General features: G+C 36.7%; 1 non-coding gene across 1 annotated transcript; it reads right to left on the bottom strand.

Moving 5' to 3' along the window:
- Positions 1 to 15,658: 15,658 nt before the first annotated feature.
- trnaf-gaa (transfer RNA phenylalanine (anticodon GAA)) lies at positions 15,659 to 15,731 on the bottom strand. Its single transcript has one exon. It is a non-coding gene; the product is annotated as a tRNA-Phe (tRNA).
- Positions 15,732 to 16,893: the final 1,162 nt, after the last annotated feature.

Below are 16,893 nucleotides of genomic sequence, written 5' to 3'. Positions count from 1 at the left end.
ATGCTTGTGTCTGCAAACTTATGTTGCATAGGTGAAACTGAGACATGCTTTTTGAAATCTGTTGAATGTGTTGTGCTAACATTTGTTTCCAGTCTGAGGACAGCTCGTCATCATCAACAAAACCGACTGGTGTCGACTTTCCAGACACCGAATACTTACCATCACAGCATGAGGCAGACGAGCTACGCCAAACACTTCTCTATCGCATGTTGAGGATTCCTCTTGTTATGTAACAGCTGAAGTTCTGCATGAACTAAAATCATGTTTAATAGAATGTGTGCCTTCTGACATGTTCCCTGACTGTAAACAAATATATATATATATATATATATATAGAAAAGTGTTTAAAAAAAAAAATATATATATATCAGTTTTGCCTACACCTGCCACTAGGAGGTGGCTTAAGGTTTGTCACTCCAAATCAAATATCACTACTACGACCAATAATAAAATTGTATTATAAAACAGATGAAATTAACAGTAACATATTTAAGTAAATATATATATATGAGGTTTTTCAAATGTTTCGATGTTGAAAAGTATCGCAAAAGCACTGTTTCATTACAGATTTTTGTAAAATAACAATTATATTTCTAAATGTCGAGTTTTCATTGAAGGTTGTTTTGGAGCCTCGTAACTCCCATTAAATCTCATCCCGTGAGACTTCTTCGCAGGAAGATGGACGCTCAAGCACTCCTAACCCTAACCCTAACACTCAGCATTCCTTTGTTGTTTGCTGTCTAATGTGGCACTAATAATTTTTAAGTATGATACTAACAAATATCTCGGCCTACTCCTCCATCCACACGTAGGGCACCATATTTTCTCAGAGAGATGTGGTCACGTGACCAGGTACGTCAAGTTCTGTGACATGAAATTGCGGATAAAGTGTTTCCATGGCACTTTTGCAATACATTTCAATATTGAAATGTTATCATCAGGTTTTATTGCACTATTTAGATTTCGCACAAGGGTAATGAAAACACACAGCAACACTTTTTTCACAATTACACATCACAGGACGTGGCGTACCTGGTCACATGACCAATTCTCTCTAGTGTAGAGCCCTGGTTAAGGTTTCATTTTTTCAGACAACTGTCTACTTTGATCTCCTGACCGACTGTCAATTGCCAGTCTTCGTCAGAGCCGTCTGCTGATCACTTTGATGTTTCCTTGACTTCTGCATAGTAATTCCAGCAAGATTCTTTTAAAATAATATATTAAGGTTTCATTTATTCAGACAACTATTCCTTAGGAAATCCACTTTGGTCTCTTATGGAACTATCAACTCAACCCCTGTGAGTCAACACTGAGGGATGTGAAATATAGATGAGGCATTTAGACTGTCAGAGTTCACAGAAGAAGCACATGAACGCATCGTTGCAGCTGGGAGTGTCTGTCTCTTTCAGAGGATATCAGTGGTCGTCTTGTGGCATAGATCAGTGTTTCTCAAATGGGGTTTTTTGAAAAAATGTTTTTCTTTTTTATTAAAACACACAATATTACTTCTTACTGTATTTCTACACTTTTACTTTGTGAATCTAGCTCAAATAAAATGCAGTAAAAAACCCAAACATGCCCAAACGTGATCAAAAACGGTTGGGAACCACTGCGCTAAATACCGTTTCTTTCCACTTATTTACAAAGTGAAATTCTTTAAAATGTGTGTCACAGGGTTGCATGATTTTGACAAAAATCATAATTGTTTTTTTCTGATAGATATTGCAATTTCGATTAGATTTATGATTTTTTTTTAAAATATTTTATACATTTAAATGCATATGCTTTATTTATTTTTTTAAATTCCGTTGTTTTAGAAATGTTAATCAATTTTTTTCAGGAAATAATAGTTTTTAACTCCTGTGAGGAAACTAAAAAATACTAATGAATAAAAACCCCCCTAAATAAACAAAAATGTATGTAAAAAATTAAGTAAGATACAATTAAAAGGAAGATATAAATTGCACTGTGAGGAAACAAAATAAATACCAGTAAAAGAGAAAACTATGATTAAACAAAAATGTATGTCAAAAATAAAAATGTAATTTAAAATACAGTAAGATACAATTAAAAGGTAGATATAAGTTGTAGTGGCATGGATTATTCTGACTGCTCTTTTTTAATTATTCATGTCATATAAAGATATATGAAAACAGCATTGTCACTCAAATACCCTTTCGGGATCAATGGTTTACTGAATCTGAGCAGGTTTATTATTGATTACATTTTTGATGAACTTAATTTAAATTAACCTAATTTAAATTATCCTGATGACATCATTCCAGACCGTAATGATTAAACAAAAATAAATGTGCAAGACAAATCATGTGTAAGAAGTGTTTTTTCAACACTAGGTGGTAGAATATTTTACAGCAACAGAAGTTATCATTAATCTACGATGTTTCAGACTCTACAATCCCTGGTATTGGTGGTCTAATCCACAACAACAGAATAACTTTATCCACATATCTTCTGTAGCTCTGATGAGTTATTATCCTTTAATGTTGCTGGTCTTAAGATGTTTATGTACCCATGTTTTATTATTCTATTATGATGTTGCACTTGTATTTTTACCACATCTCTGTACAGCACTTTGTGATTTTATCTGCAAAAAACACTTTATAAATAAACTACTTACTTACTTTAAACGCTCTGAGCAGGTAAAACTGCTTAAAGCTGCATGACAAACGGACAGAACGTTAAAGTTAAGCGGGCACTGGTCTGCTCTGATCAAGCAGTCTCAGTGTGATTTGTGTAGTTTATGGCCAAGTTAGACAGTGTTTAGGGGGTGTTTGAAATGGCCAAGATGAGAGTGGGAAGAACATTTCCGCATAAAAAAAAATCCTTTCCCTCGCGGTGACGCCGTTTAAACCCGATTCTGTCCATTTCCGTGATTCCATCAATGTGGATTTTATAGGGTCCTAGTGTAGTTGTTAGCACACAAGCATGTGTCCTGTAACCATCTCTGATTGGCCGGCAGCCCAGGAAGGCGGTTCTCTGCATTTCTGATTGGTGAACATATATATCACTCAAATGATGGAGACGGAAGAAAAAACCTCCAGCATCTGAAGTTACGTTATCGCAGTAGTGAAAACCTTAATATCGATGCAATTAAGGTTAATCATTCAGCCTTGGTGTGTTATCTAGGGATGTCCCGATATAACTTTTTCACTTCCGATCTGATACCGATATTGCAACCTTGAATATTGTCCGATATCCATAGGGATCCGATATGATGACAGCACGAATCCTACATACTTCTATTACTTATTTTGTAGTGTGGAATGTTAGAAAAGGCTTGATCAAGTGTAAGGATGCACCGAAATTAAAATTTGAGGCCGAAGCTGTATAAAATATAAATGCTTGGCTGAATACCGCATATCGAATGCGGTTGATAGGTTTTTCACTATTTTTTTAAATAGTGCATAAATAGCCTAGAATACATCTTTAGACATGTTTTTTTTAAAGAAAGTAAATGTGTATTGAATATTTTGACATTTTTTAAATAGTACAGTAGTCTTTGCTTTTCATAAAAAGCACAACAAAGTTTTTCATTTATATTAGCCCTTCAAATAAAACAAAACATGCATCCAAAAAAAAGCTAAAGTAAAGGGGAGGTATGATGAAAAAAAATCACTTTATAATGGTTTTTCTTACAGTGATATACATCCTTTTAGCCTCATTCAGAGGGCCAAAGTTGAAAAAGTTCTGTTTCCTCCCGATCCCTTGTTATTCCACATTTTGTAAAAAGTCAGCTCCAAACAGGCGACTTGGATTTTGCCCACTTTGGCAGGTGACATCACCTAACATGCCTCCTAGAATGTGAGCTCCTCCCTCTCCAACTATTTAACAGCTAAAACAACACTGCGGTTTAATATACAGTAGAATATATTATACTTCATTGCCATATATGTAAGTGCAAATTGCACTAATGGATGCCCAAACTACACTACTTTTTCTGCTGCCAATCGTGTTGGGAGTCACTGCTTGGAGCCACGGACCCATTGTTTACACACATCAGCTGTTAGCACTCCGTGCTAATGCTACACCAGTCTAGTAGCGAGACCCGGTGTAGTGTAAGGAGGAAACAATGAAGATGTTTACGGATTTGTGGCTCAAAGCACCAACAATGGACAGTTTGCAACTTTTCCACGTGACGGACGACGGAGAGCGGTAAGGAGAGAGTCTGGCAGTGTTTGTGTGCAATGAGCACGCACTTTTCAACTCAAAATCACTGCACGTTGTTTGATTGCATCACACCCTACTATTCGGCCTTGCTTTTAACTCACAAAACCAAATATATACGGTGGCCGAATATTCGGTGCATCCCGGATCAAGTGATTTTACTCAAACAGAGAACAATAGACAGCAACAGCAAGTATGAGGAAAACTGACCCATTTATTATTAACCAATTGGTTACATAAATTTTAACCTTTGACATAATATTTACAGTATTCTACAATTGAATTGGATTTTGCCTAGTTTTTTAACCTAGTGGAAACTCCTCCACCTGACAATCCTCTCTCCTCCTACCATGAACATAATACACGCCTCCTAGAATGTGAGCTCCTCCCTCTCCAACTATCTAACAGCTAAAACAAACACTGGTTTAATATAGAATATATATCATACTTTAATGCAAACTGCACTACTGGTCGCCCAAACTGCACTACTGTTTCTGCTGCCGATCGTGATAGGAGTCACTGCATGAAGCCATGACCATTGTTCAAACACATCAGCTGTTAGCACTATGTGCTAATGTTACACCAGCCTATGCAGCGAGACCCGACATCGCTTGTGAACTGAGGAGGAAACGATGAGGATGTTTACAGATTCATTGCTCACAGCGCTAACAACGAACTCGGTTGTGGAATTGGATGGCTTCCAACTTTTACGCGGTGATGGACCACGAAGAGCGGAAAGGAGAGAGTCTGGCTGTGTTTGTGTGCGAAAAGGAGGAGCTGCTGCTGCTCTGGTTCTGCAGCAACGTGCACGCACTTTTCTGACTCAAAATCACAATAGCTGCTTAAATAGCCATGTGTTTTACTGTAATGTGCAGTTTTTTTGGCTGAAAGCAATAACAAGAGTGTGTGCATAGCAAAAGATAATTGCTAGTGATCGCTTTTGTGTGGAGTCTACAGACACGCCTATTCATGAATATGCATAAGTCGACTGCAAATCAGCCCGTTTTGAGAATTGCTCTGAAAGTGGTTTTCCAGAGGGCTAAACCTCCAGAAAACAGGTGAGTTTGGGGGAAAAAAACCTCAAAAACTATGTTGTTTGGGTTCTAAGAACAAATTGAGATGGGTAAAAAAAAACATCATACTGGACCTTTAAAGAAAATCAGAATAACTAACCTGTGTTTGATTATTTAAAAGTGCATCAATCAGTAGCAGATGGTGGGGATTTTTTCACTCTAATGTTAATTACAGGGAATAGTGGACTGGACGCTAAATTACATCTTCATATTTGTTCTGACTGGACTAAAACCAAAGAACTAGTCAAAGTATATTGTTTAATGCAGAACAAAAGAGCAATGATAGCAGAAATTTAGTGAATTGAAGCTTTGATGTAATGACGCAAATCAGCGCCCAAGTATTCTCAGTAAGTCACAGACAAACAACATTACACAGTTAACTCGAAAGAATCAAGACCCCCCCCCCTTCATGTCCTTGGAGCTGGATCAAGAAACATGGAGTGGGTTTGTTACTTACTACACAGTCAGCCTCCAAACACAATGCCTGCTTTTTGTATCAAAGGACAAAAGCGAGGTCTTATTGGTTCCCCCAGACAACCTCCTCTTGTCACATTTGGACTGTGCACATCATGGTAAGTTATGTCACAACAACTCCAAAAACAAGACAGAGAGAGAAACTTCATCCAGTTCAGACACATTCATCAGAATTAATGCAACAAGTAACACCTCGTTTTAAATGGTTCCTGCAAGTACAAATGCATGATGAGGTACACTTGGCAACAATAATTTAGGTCTTAAGCAACTGACAATGGCAGCAAAGGGTCGTCAAGGATTTCAATGTTTATTTTTAAACAGCAAAAAGTAGAAATAATTAACTATTTTTTTTTAACAAATGAGCAATAATACCATTAGGGTATCATACATTAAGTATAAACTTTTGCTAGTTTTGTAAGAACATTAGCTTTAACTTTAATTTGGTGATCTACCTCTGGAGGGACCTGGAGTTAATGGCTGCGTTTGAAATGTCATACTAAAGTACTACTCATACTAAGTCTGACGTCAAAATGAGTATGTGGTGCATTCACATTAAATAGTATGGATAGATTGAGTATTGACTATATGGGGACGTTTTTGAAGCATGCACGGTCATACTCAACCACCCCGTGATGCATTGTGAACGTAAAATCGTCCTGGAACCAGCTTCAAGCTGAAAGTCAAAAACCCCCATTTCAAAATAAAAGCATTTCTTCTTGTCTTCCATTAGTTTTTAAGGCTTCTGTAAATAGGGCTCTTGTTTTGAAGCTAACCGGAAATTTTGTCAGTAGCACAATAGAGGGTCTCTGAAAATGTGTACACGTGACTTTTACGAATCAAACGAGCACATGTTAATATTCTACTTGGTCACTTTCTCACTTCAAATATTTTCAGAACTTTCAAAGAGAATCAACAGAGATATTTAGCCTCAGTGTGCTTCAGGTTTTTGTCGTAGGTTCGAAATGCATCTTGAGATTTTTGGAAGTATACTTCAGTGGGAATGGTCATCATCCTAATCATACTTGTAGTATATAGTAGACAGTATATACTCATTGAGTTTGTTGTGCATGGTACGGAGTGCACCATTTCAAATATGTTTATTGTACTGCTGAAATCGCTAAATCTCTTCTACTGTTGTGTTTTAATGTATTGTAGCTCCGTTTTTTTTTGAAAATCAAATCAAATCACTTTACAAGGCAGAAAATACTGCTGGTCATTGGTGAGATGGAGCATGCTGGTGCTACAGATGTTTCTACCTCACAGTTGAGTTATTTTGTGATCTTTGTGACCAATATCACATACTGTGTGAGTCTTGGAGTCTTTTCAAAATGTCTTTTAAGGCAAGACAGGCAATTCAGACAAATCAATAAATCTATTGTACAAAAGTTTCTCAAACTTTAAAGTTGCATCATATTAATTTTGTTTCTTAACCTGTTGGTGTGACAAGAGTGACATGAGAAAAGCGTGACCAGCTTTACAAAAATAAAACAGAAAATAAATTAGAACTTTGCTGGTTAGAAGGCATGACTGCTCCAGTTATGAAAGCCATTAAGCGATGCCAAATTAACCGAGACGGTGGGGGGTATTTGGAAGTGGGACAACATTGGATAGACTTTTGATTTATTAGAGCATGAAAAAAAAACTTCAGATTGTACAGCTTCATCCATCTGGATGTCTAGACCCTGCTCCACCACAATGTTTCTTTGAACCTTTTTCAATGAATTTGTTTTCTTTGACTGACATCTTTGAGGATTCTTTGTGACGATCCAAGAGAAAAGCTGCTAAGAAACCAAACAATGACATTGAAGCAATGCAATGAAGCGTAAGAAAGTGAGGAAAAAACATCTTGCATAAAATCCTGTTCAGATATGGATTATATACCTGAAAGCAGGGTTGGGTTCAATTATAATTGCAATCATGTAAATGATAGTTATAATTTTGGTGTGATTATAATTGTAAAATTCTGTTGCTGTTGTAATCATAATTGAATAGTAATCGAGTTCAGATAATTGACTTCATAATTGTAATTGGTATGGAAATTCTAGAGAAATTGTCATTTACAATTTCATCAAACGCAAACCTGTCGAACCATGTTACAGTTCTGTGACTTGCACATATGTAGTTAATTATTAAAATATGTTTCAGATCAACTTTTCCCACTACCTTGTAGGGCTGGGCAGTACACCTGGTTTATACCAAAAATCGAGATAAATTTTCATTATGATGTTAATTTTTAATATACCGCTGTACCAGTGTATTTAATTACACAACTTTCTGAACACTACGCTGCGTTTCAGAATGGACCCTATTCAATGTTGCAATAGGAAGGTTAACAGTAGCGCTCTGGTGTCAGTTGCGGTGTAAATCATACGTGTAAATGGATAAGAAAGACACAATTGAAAGCTGCATGTGAGCATGGAGAACAACACTCACGGACACAGAGGCACGGTTAGCTTAGCATGTCGGCAGTTCGGCAATAATACACAAAAAAAGAGAGCAAAGGGTCCCAATTTGTAATTCCTATGATGCGGAAAAAAGTCCTGGTGGAGCTGCAAACAAATCACCATAATCATTAGTCAACCAAGGAAATTGTTGGTTGACCAAAACTATGGCACACGTAGCGATTAGTCAACCAAAAAAACAAATGGAAAATGAATGAGCAGGTGCAGAGGAGGACGAGGAGAAAGAAAAAGAGACACAAATATTTTGTTTTGGCTTTTTGTGGTGCGGACTTGCTTTAAAACACAGACCATTTATAATATGAACCTTCAAGCTCTGACCAGAACCCGACAAAGTAAAACTGAAACCTACAGGTCCAACAGACATTAGGTATTTATATCCGTGCTCCACCTGAAACCAACAATTAAAACCTATTTTTTCCTATCATAAATGACATATTTACATTTGTTATAGTGGTAAGCTTGCTTTTATCAATAAACAACTGTTAATGTCAACATCAAATCAGCGCACGGGGAAACAAACGCACGTCAAACACAGGTGCAGTGCGCGCATGAGACCCATCGGATCTATTTACATAGTTCATGTATTAAATATAAAGATAATCCATGTTCTTGTGCAGAAAAACAATTGATTCATAGTGGATGCTTGTGCTTCAAGCCTGTCTTAATTCGGTCTCTCTCTGCTCTGATCTGCTCTGAGGAAGGGCACACTGCGCTGACAGCTGAAGCAGCCAGCACTGACTTACACAGCTGTTGCTGGACATAGAATCATGTTTAGACATTAAATAAATTATATTTGATATTCGATCCTTATTCCCAGTATAAGTGCATTGCATTTTTTTTTTTAACAGTATTGAAACTGATAACATTGCTGGTCGACCACTAGTCGACCAATTAGTCAACTAAACGGCCAAAGTTGGCAGCCCTAGTAATCATAATTGAGTTGTAGTTGAAAATGGATAATTAAAGACGTAATTGTAAATTAATAATTTAATCGACCCCAACCCTGCCTGGAAGGCCTTAAAGGCCCATATCATGCAAATCAACTTTTTTGAGTTTTTAATAGGGATGTAACGATTCACTCAACTCCCGATACGATTCGATTCACGATACTGGGTTCACGATACGATTCTCTCACGAGTAATTTCACAAAATGGGACTGTACTTAAATGATTGAAAAATATTCCTTTATTTTTTTGGAGGAAAAAAAAACTGGAAAATACTGTACTATTTTCCTTTTATTTTTCATTGTCAAAAGAATCCCTTAATGAACTATTCAAACAATGCAATTTAACTAAAAATAAATCTTGAATGAAATAAATAAAGGAATAATACAAATGAAGAAGCCTATTCATTTAAATTCTGGTTCCATAGTAAACAATACAAAACTGCATAATAGTTATTTTTCTTTTTAAAAGTGCAACTGAAAATGTATTTTGTGACTTAACAATTGGACCTTAAAAAAAAAAAAAAAAACAGTCTGAACTGTATTTGTGTCAGATATTTGTTTGAACCAGCAGAGGGCGCTGGTAACCCAGTGGTCGGTTGGCATGCAGCTAAGTGTAGTGAAGAAGAGATGCTATGCTAGCAGACAGAGCTAATAGAAAAACGTTACTTTTACAGATATCCACTTAATATTACAGATCTTCTTTTGGTGCTAAAGGGGTAATGAATCATTTATGAATATGTTTAAGAGTAGAAGGCGGCCAGAAAGAAAGTATTAGCAGATTTCGCCCGCCTCCATGACTTCTGGATAGCGCCCTCTGCTGGTTAAAAAAAGTACTGCGATTCAATTTTCACAGCATCGATGTGAACCTTGATACCTATGAATCGATTTTTAACTGCCTTACGATTAATCGTTACATCCCTAGTTTTTAACCTTGTTACAATGTTAATTCCTCATCAAAAACACCCCCTAATTAGTGAGGATGCAGTAGGCATCCTCACTATTGTTTTCCCTATACTTTATTATAGTTATTATTATTATTATAATTATTCTTCTTCCGTCTTACTCTAACTACTCCCGCATTTTTCAACCAATTTCAACGATTTTTGTCTCAAACTGTTCAACTATTTTCTGGACATTATGCTATGTTCTGATTTTTTTTAAACTTTTCAACTTTTTGAATTATTTCCGGTGAAATTTTTGGCTCTAGTCCACTAACATTGGAAACTATGGTATACTTGGCACTCCTTCGGCGGCCATTTTGCTAAACCTTTGACATGTTCAGCTACTACAACCCATCACAACTTTTTCAACCTGTTTCAACTCATTTTAACTTTTTCAACCAGTTTCAACTTCTTTCAACTTTTTTCAACTTCTTTCAACTTCTTTCAACCAATTTGAAATTTTTCAACCAATTTGAAATTGTTCAACCAAATTTCAAATTTTTTCAAATTTTTCAACCAATTTCAACTTTTTTCAACTTTTTCACTGATTTCAACTTTTTTCAACTTCTACAACAGATTTCACCTTTTTCAAATATTCTGCTCTTCATCATCACTCCTCCTCTTCATCACAAATTCACCTTCAGTGTGGAGTTTGCAGGTTCTCATTTCTCACCTACAACTTTAAACTTTAACTGTTTGGCCATTTTTCAACCAATTTTCACCATTCAAACTTTGAATTGTGTCAAAAATTCACCTCTTCATCATCACCCATCCTCTTCATCACAAATTCACCTTTAGTGTGGAGTTTGCATGTTCTCATTCAGACTCAGAACTTAGTTCTTTCACAGCTCAGCCATTTTCCAACGGATTTCAACATTTCAAACTTTGACATGTTCAGCTGTTTGTTCACTTTCAGGTCATACTGGGATTTTTAAACACACTACTGTGTGAACTGGACTTCTAACTGGTTTAACTGGTTTTCCCCTTCAAACTGGGATTTATACACATACTGCTGTCTAAACTGGACTTCTAACTGGTTACACTGCTTTTTCCCTTCATACTGGGGTTTGTACTCATACTACTGTATAAACTGGACTTCTAACTGGTGGTACTGGTTTTTCAAGGTTTACTGGTTTTACTGTTTACTGGGCTAATGTTAATGGTAGTGTAATGCTAATGCTAGGATAACGGTAATACAAGGCTATTGCTAATGCTAGGCTATTGCTAATGCCAGGCTTTTGCTAATACTAGGCTAATGCTAATGCTAGGACAATGTTAAAGCTAGCACAATACTAATGCTAGCACAATGCTAATGCCAGCGCAATGCTAATGCTAGCGCAATGCTAATGCTAGCGCAATGCTAATGCTAGCGCAATGCCAATGCTAGCGCAATGCTAATAGTAGCGCAATGTTAATGCTAGCGCATTGCTAATGCTAGCGTAATGCTAATGCTACTGCTAGCACAATGCTAATGCTAGCGCAAAGCTAATGCTAGCGCAATGCTAATGCTAGCACAATGCTAATGTTAGCACAAAGCTAATATTAGCGCAATGCTAATGTTAGAGCAATGCTAATGCTAGCGCAATGCTAATGCTAGCACAATGCTAATGCTAGCGCAATGCTATTGCTAGCGTAATGCTAGCGCAATTCTAATGCTAGCACAATGCTAATGCTAGCACAATGCCAATGTTAGCGCAATGCTAATGCTAGCACAATGCTAATGCTTGCACAATGCTACAGCCAGCGCAATGCTAATGCTAGCGCAATGCTAATGCTAGCACAATGCTAATGCCAGCACAATGCTAATGCTAGCACAATGCTAATGCTAGCGCAATGCTAATGCTAGCACAATGCTAGCGCAATGTTAATGCTCGCACAATGTTAACGCTGACGCTAACGCAATGCTAACTTTTTCAAACTTTTTCAAACTTTTTCAACCTTTTCAACCTTTTTCAGCCTTTTTTCAACCTTTTCAATCTAACTGGTTTTAGCAATTGTTGCTAAGTTATTACAACGTTAAGGCTATTGCTAGCTTAATACTATGCTAATGTAGTGCGACGTGGGCTAGCACATGCATCCTCACTTGCATTTTCTTCAGGAAATGCAAAAATTCTAGTTATTATTGGGATTCCTTCCTGCATCTCTGAGACGTCACTAGAATTCTGAACCGTCCCCTCCAGGAAGTGCCTGCTGCTGGTGCCGCCCTTCCACGGTGAACATACACATCCATTCTCTCTGGTGTTAGAGGCATGCGAGCGGCCGAAGAACATCTGTTTGGATAGTTTCCCTTTCTTATTCAGTCTGCACAGGGAAAAGAAACTGTCTTTGTTTTTGTACAAAAAGACAATGTCTGGTAACCGAAAATGCCTGTTTGACAGCAAAAGTCCTCGGAATTTGTTCAAACTTCCTAAAAAAAAGAGTGTACTCACCAAAAGTGGTTGGAATTTATCTCTGGGAGCATGTAACACCATCCAGTATCCTTTAGTCTGTGACCATCACTTTACAGAAGATGGCTTGGTGAACCTTGGCCAGTTCCAAAATGGATTGTCCAGAAAATTACATCTTCAAACCAGAGCGATTCCCACAATAAAACCCACTGATGGAGAGGCCACAGCCATAAGTAAAACAAGCCTCTAGTAAAATATTGGCCATACTCACTTCTGTCTTTATATTTGAAATACATTCTCTGGACCTGTTTACAAAGTTTCGTGGGCGTGCCTGTTGCCCATGGTGCCGGGGCTCTAGGGCTACGTCATGAAATGGGAGGCACTCACACGGGGAGAGGTGGCGCTCCGAGAACCCGTGCGTCTCAACTTCCGGGTTGAAAGAAAACAAGTAACATTTCTTAATAAATTAGCATTTTATTTTGCAAAATATTACCCATACTGTATGTGGCTGTAGTTGATTTTGGAAGGTCTTAATATAGCATGATATAGGACATTTAAACCAGGTAAACCAAAGGCCAGCGCTCTGGTAATGGACTTACGGGGACCCTCCAGGGCACAACTACACAATGCATTTGTTGAATCTTCTTTGTAGCCATAAAAAAACAAGCTGAAAACCAGAACATTTTGCACTTTCTGTATTCTTTACCCAGTCCCTCCCCCCATGTTGTCAGTTCTCTGAACCTTGCCGGCTTATTGCCATTTCCAATGCCCTGTTGATTAGCACAGCACAAAAGAGAGCCATTTGGCCTTTCATTCAAGTTTCAATGGGAATGACGCAAATCCCCGACCTGCTCACATGCTTGTGGCCTGCTCCTGCTCATTTGGACTCAGCCTCCTTTGCTTTTCTACACACGTTTGGCTGCAACTCAGACAGGAAAGAACAGCTGAGGCACAGTCAGAACATCCAATGTCCCTTAGTGGATCCAAATGTCCCACAGTCTTCTAAGCAGGAGCCAATATCCACTGAGACCATCATGTGTAAATATATTTGGTTACATGACTAAACATATTGTAAGTTGGTCCCATTAACCTGGAAATAGAAGTCATTGTAAAATGCTTGTGTTTTTACAAAACAATTTAATAATTGTTTAATAATGTTTAAAAAAAATTTTTATTAAAATTATTAATAAAAAATTATTTTAACAAAATTATTTTTGTCTCCATATTGTACTGAAATAGTATTTCCAGGTATCTGTACTTTACTTGAGCAATTTTTGGGGGATATTTTCACTTAACTGCATTTCAAACACAAATACTTTATAGTGCATGCCCTCGTTACAAAGTACTTTTTTGAAACTCAGACTTACTTTTATTTGTGTAATGCAATGTTAACACAAACTAAGTAATTCATCAAACCCCACGCTAAGTTTTAGAGCAGGGGTTCTCAACTGGTGTCACCCTGGGACCCACATTTTGCCACGATCATTAAATCGCGACCCAATTTTATTTTTTTTAATTCAACCAACCAAATTTAGTTTTTCTTAAATAGCTGTTGAAAACACACACATATATGTTGTTGTTTTTTAAAAAAAACAGAAATCTATATACTTTCCTGTGCAACATGCATGTTAAAAGACATGTCTATCATATGAGTAAGTAATTTATTAATTCATTTAACTATTTATGCATTTTTGACCAGCTGTCCGTGACCCACCCAGTACAGGTCTGCGACCCACCTTTGGGTCCCGACCCACCAGTTGAGTTGTATTAAAGTACTACATGTGACACATTGGGCATCAGTGTTTTCCTATTTGCAATTATTATAATGAAAATTGTTTAAGATTTTTATTACTTTCAATACTTTAGTAATTTTTATGAAAATACCGGTACTTCATATTATGGCTGAACTACTTTTACTTGTATTGGAATGGTTTTTGACAATGAGTATCTATACTTTCACTCAAGTAATAAAGTTGAGTACTTAAATGTAAATATACGTAATAGAAAAAGTGACATATTTATGTTTAATGTGTTTTCTCAAATAACAGCACATTTTTAAGATACTATTTTATTATTTAGTTGAAAAACCAATACCAATGTAGACCAATATTACATTTTATGGCAATTAACTGCAGATATATGCAGTTCAATCTTTTTGAGACAGCTATGCAGGTTTTATACAAATTGCAATAAATAAACAGTTATATTACATATTATTGTGACCGTCAACTGCCTTTCATAAGAAAGGGTAAACTAAACTTTACTTTAAAAAAGAGTGAGACACTGAAAAGAAGGGCAAGAGTGAAGCCATTCTCATCGTGATGTCTGAAAAATGTGTTGCGACAGTTGTGCAGAGGGGTGAGATCTACTGTGTCATTACTGGGCTCGAAACTGCGACCAAAATGGTTGCATATGCGAGGATATTTTCAATGTGTGCGAGTACGTATGGTTGACCTTATTTTGGACGGAGCGGCTTAACGCGCCTTCACGTCCCTGTGTATTCAGTGGTTAACTGATGCTGAGATTTCCCATGGCCGAGAAGGCATCATGGTTACGTGCAGCTTTCTCTGCCAATGTGTGTCTTTGTTTACATGTCTTCTGAGTGTTGATTGGCTGGGAGGCTGGGGAAAGGTCGGGCGTAAGCGGGAAAAGAGTGAACAATTCTGTTACCGCAGTAATGTGTAGAATGTTATATTCTAACAAAATCTCATCAGAGCTACAGAAGATATGATCATTTAAATTAGGTTAATTTAAACTAAGTTGATAAAAACTTCATCATTAAACCTGATCAGATTCAGTAAACCATTGATCCCTTGGGTGACATCAATGCAGTTCTCAAATCTTTATATGACAAATAAATAATTAAAAAGGAGCAGTCAGAATAATCCACGCCACTACAACTTATAGCTACCTTTTAATTGTATCTTACTTCATTTTTGACATACGTTTGTGTTTAATTATGAGGTCTGTTTTATTTATTTTTTCCTCACAAAAAAAAAATCATAAATATTTAAAAATAAATAAATTAAAACACTTTTAATTAAAGTGAAAAAAAAAAACGGATTTTATAGGACCCAATTTTTTTTTGTAGTAATCGTGCATTTTCTTAATAACGTCACAATTATTTTTTTTTACTTCTAATGATTTTAAAAACATGGAAACAGTAGTTACAAAAAGATACTTTCCCAGCTGCCGAAACCCGGGATCGAACCAGGGACCTTTAGATCTTCAGTCTAACGCTCTCCCAACTGAGCTATTTCGGCTTGTATAACACCACCCACGTGGTTGTAAAGTTCACAAGTAATGGAGCACATGATGTCATGGAAAAGTAAATCTCTTCTGCCACCTGGTGGCAAAATATAGCTGCTGCATGTATGGGCACTATATACATGTAAAATATCTGGGGACAGATTTGTCTCAAAATTATATATAAATAGAACCACAATTTTTATGTATTTCTTAAATTTTCACGTATTTTTTAGATCCACAAATATATCCCCACAATTTTCACATGTAATTTGTCACAAGTACAGCAATATACCAACTGTAAAATTAATCCCAGCTCACAGGACATTCAAACAGAAAAAGCCCACTTACTGCACAAAAAAGTAATCCTAAAACCTGTGTCGTGTAGAGTATATGCGCATGCGCAAATGCGCACTGCCGTAAAATGAATTTTTGTTTTAAAACAATAACTCCTTTTTGTTTAAAAAGTGAACGGACACGTGTTTTATATGTTTATTGGATTTGGTTACGTGACACCGGCACAATACACCCGACGTTGCAGGCCTGTATCGATGCTCGTGCACGTGGAGGCCTAAAACACCTTGGCCGTTTCACTCAAAGAGCAGAAATAAAATAAAGCTCCATACCTTGTGCAAACGTGTTTTTCCCACCAGATCAGTCCAGGTAACAGGTTCTCCTCAACTCAGCGCTCCAGGTAAAGCAGTGCAGAGGCGATGAACGTGCGTGGGCCGCACCTGATCCACAACGACTCTAGGGATGTAACGATTCACTCAACTCCCGATACGATTCGATTCACGATACTGGGTTCACGATACGATTCTCTCGCGATTTATTTTACAAAATGGGACTGTAGACAAAATTTTTTTTTGGGAAAAAAACTAGAAAATACTGTATTATTTTCCTTTTATATTTCATTGTCAAAAGAATCCCTTGATAAACTATTCAAAACAATGCAATTTAACTAAAAATAAATCTTGAATGAAATAAATAAAGGAACAATACAAATGAAAATGAAGCCTATTAATTTAAATTCTGGTTCTATAATAAACAATGCAAAACTGCATAATAGTTCTTTTTCTTTTTAAAAGTGCAACTGAAAATGTATTTTGTGCCTTAACAATTGGACTTTAAAAAAAAAAAAAACGTGATTACACTGATTTACGTCATATTTGTTTGGAC

The sequence above is a fragment of the Gouania willdenowi genome, chromosome 5, assembly GCF_900634775.1.
Source record: "Gouania willdenowi chromosome 5, fGouWil2.1, whole genome shotgun sequence".
In the NCBI taxonomy this organism is placed as follows: Eukaryota; Metazoa; Chordata; class Actinopteri; order Blenniiformes; family Gobiesocidae; genus Gouania; species Gouania willdenowi.
The sequence above is the reverse complement of the archived record's forward strand: the minus strand, read 5'-3'. Positions and strand labels throughout refer to the sequence as shown.